This window comes from Salvelinus sp. IW2-2015, unplaced genomic scaffold, assembly GCF_002910315.2.
Source record: "Salvelinus sp. IW2-2015 unplaced genomic scaffold, ASM291031v2 Un_scaffold1221, whole genome shotgun sequence".
NCBI lineage: Eukaryota > Metazoa > Chordata > Actinopteri > Salmoniformes > Salmonidae > Salvelinus > Salvelinus sp. IW2-2015.
The window spans coordinates 314,418-318,129 of record NW_019942785.1 but is presented as its reverse complement, the minus strand read 5'-3'; the positions used below and the strand labels follow the sequence as shown (position 1 = coordinate 318,129).

The window sequence follows — 3,712 nt, the reverse complement described above, 5'->3', positions numbered from 1 at the left end:
CGCAAGGAACTCCACAACCGATTGTCAGGTCCTTGCAGAGAGACTCCGAGCATCGGCCATGCAAAAATTAGCTAGGCCTTGAGAAAAGTTCTGACACACACTCTAACACACACTAACACACACACTCATAACACACACACACACACACACACACACCACACCACACACCACACATACTTGTTCATGGATAACTCTGCATGCGGTTAGCACCAGAGTGAAAGCTCATGTATTACCACACCTCAGAAACCATTCTACACTTCAAGCTACAACTACAAAACACACATGAAACACCTTAAACAGGAAAAAACACAATCCTTTCTCAACACACTGGAACACACCTAAGCTTCTTTCCAGATGTTCATGAGCAGACAAATACTACACGAGACAGAATACTACACAGACAGGAATACTACACAGACGGCAATTACTACACAGGACAGAAATACTTACACATACAAAAATACTACACAACATAATACTACACATACAAAATACTACACAACATAATTACCTACACAGACAGAATACTACCACACCACTAATACTACCCTGGACAGAATACTACACAGACATAATACTTACACAGACATAATACTACACAGACATCAAATTACTACAACAGACATAATACTACACAGCACATTAATAAACACACAGACGCGAATACTACCACAGACGGAATACTATACTTAGACAGAATACTACACATACAAAATACTACACAACATAATACATACACAGACAAAATAACTACACAGACAAAATTACTACACAGACATATACTACCACAGCCTATCAGTTAAATATGTATTACATGTCATGTCTCCCACAATTGTTGCAAAACAACCTGTTTCTCAATATTTATTACAGTCGATCTTTGTTAATCCCAATTTACACTAGAAAAAAATATGGATCCCATATTTTTGCCTGTCTCTGTGTAGCCAATGTCGGCAAAGTGTGAATTTGATAATTTAAACACACATACCCACTGCGCAGGCTGCTGAAAGGAGGGACGGCCATACATAGATGGCTGAACGAGTAAAATGGAATTTTTTAAATATGGAAAACCATGTGTTTGATATATGTGGGATACATTCCACGCTATTCCTCTCCAGCCATTACCACAAGCCCATCTCCCCAACTAAGGGTGCACCTGCCGCCTGACACATACGTAGGTGATTGTATGTGCAACCCTAACCATTTGAGATATAATTCTTTCGGCACCCTCTCAACTCTATGGGAGCAAACCTCTATACAATCTTATCTCAGTCACACACATCCTAGCTGATTTATTACCAGTGCTAATAAATGCCACTGCACACCTACGATGTAGTTCTCACAACGGTGTCGAGTGGCTCTGCGTGGAAAAAACACTGCTCAGAAATCCAGTAGTAAGTTTGCATTTCAAAGCCTGCTGAATTACTTCTGCCGTATGAATACAGTGACATGCACACTGCTCTGACCTACACACACACACCACACACACCACAACACACACACACACACACCACACACCACACAGAAATGCACAAAACACACAGACCAACACACACACATAACCACACACACAGATCGATACACAATCTCTGCCATCAGTCAAACACAGCTGGAATGTGGTAAGTAGGTCCCCCCCTCAACTCATTTCACACACAGCAGGAAACCAGTTCACAGCTTAGAAGATCAAATAGATAAAGAGAGTCAGAGGTCACTCAGCAGAAACAGTTCAAGAGTTTAGAATCAGATGAGAAAAGGACACGAGTCAGAGTCACTCAGCAGGAACAGTTCACAGAGTTTAGCAGATCAGATGAGCAAAGGGAGCAGGTCAGAAGCGTCCACTCAGCAGAAAACATCTCACAGAGTTTAAGAGATCAGATGAGATAAAGCGAAGGTCAAGGTCACCTCAGCAGCAGACAGTTCACAAGAGCTTAGAGATCAGATGAGATAAAAGGACACGAGAGTGCGTCACATCATTGCTATGTTCTACTCATCACTGCTGTCATCTCCCTTTCCCTCCTTCTTCTATTTATATCTCAGTAGACATTCCTCCCTTCTCTATCCTATCGTCTTCTCTCTCAGCCCCAGCTCTCTATTAACGCCCTGAAAATATGTATTTGTCCCCTTTCCCTCTCTAATGTGTCAAACATTCACACTAGGATCAGGCTATCCCTCTCTCAGATGTGTCTACATTCACCACTAAGGATTCAGGGCTGAACTCCCTCTCTAATGCTGTCAACATTCACCACTAGGATCAGGCTATCCCTCTCTAAGTGTCAACATTCACACTTAGATCAGGCTGCATCCCTCTCTAATCGTTTCTGCATCACACTAGCTCAGGCTTTCCCTCTAATGTGTCTACATTCCACACTAGGCATCAGGCTCGATCCCTCTTTAATGTGTCTGCATTCACACTAGGATCAGGCCTGCTCCCTCTCTAATGTGCTACATTATTCCACTATTCCCATTAATCCTCAACATTCATCATTCCATTCCAGAATGACTGAACTGATCGTTCGTGTTAATTTCCCTGTAGTCTACTCTGGTTGGCTGAAGCCATATTCAGGCCAATAGGAGATCTAGATTAACCCTCATGTGGTGCTCTCTCTCTCTCCCCGAGTCCAGCACTGACCATAATCCAAAAATAGGAAACATGGTGAAATTACGAAGGAAATAAATAAATAAACACAGATTATACTATAGTCGTAATCCCACCGGAGGTATTATGTAAGGTGCTGATAGCTAGTGGGTTGTTTGCGCTCATTGATTTGTGTTTGTCTCGCTGCTGGTAACCTGCCTGAGGTCTTCATAGTCACAGCTTGATATATTTTAATTTAATTTAAACCAGAATCAAATTGTGCTAAACACACATCTATGTAGTTTAACTTTCAAACAACTGCAACAATGTGAGAAAATAATACAGTTCTGTAGAAAGACCGTGAAGATAATAGACATAGAGAAAAGAGTGAAGGGTTGGGTTAATATAACATCAAGAGAAAGAATGGACGGGTGAAAAAGACATCGAGAGAAAGGAATGCGAGGCGTGAAGATAGACATGCAGAAAGAAAGAATGAGCGGTGAAGACTAGACCATGAGAGGCAAAAAGTGAGGGGCTGCAAGATAGACATGAGAGAAAGAGGTAGGGTGAGATAGACATGAGAGAAAAGACGGTGCAGGGTGAAGATAGACATGAGAGAAAGAATGAGGCGTGAAGAATAGACATGAGAGAAAGAGTGAGGGTGAACGAATAGACATGAGAGTAAAGAATGAGGGTGAAGATAGACATGAGCAGAAAGACAGTGAGGTGAAGCATAGACATCGAGCAGAAAGAGTGGAGGCGTGAAGATAGACATGAGAGAAAGAGCTGAGGTTGAAGATAGACAGACATGAAAGAAGCGTGAGGGTGAAGATAGATAGACATGAAAAAAAGAGTGAGGCGTGAAGATAGCCATAGACATAAAGAAAGCAGTGCAGGTGAAGATAGAACATGGAACGTAGAAAAAGAGTGAGGGGTTGAAGATAGAATGAACATGAGAAAAAAGAGTGAGGGCTGAAGATAGATGAGAGAAAGAGCCTGAGCGGTGAAGACTAGATAGCATGAATAATGGCGTTTCACAAACCAACATTAGTCCCAGAGAGATAATGCATCTCTCTTCTGGCATAATACTACCTGGACAGAATACTACACAGACATAATACTACACAGACATAATACTAC

General features: G+C 41.8%; 1 pseudogene; it reads left to right on the top strand.

The window, feature by feature from the left end:
- LOC112070110 (noelin-like) overlaps window positions 1-3,712 on the top strand; it is a 24,220-nt pseudogene that overhangs the window by 7,506 nt on the left and 13,002 nt on the right.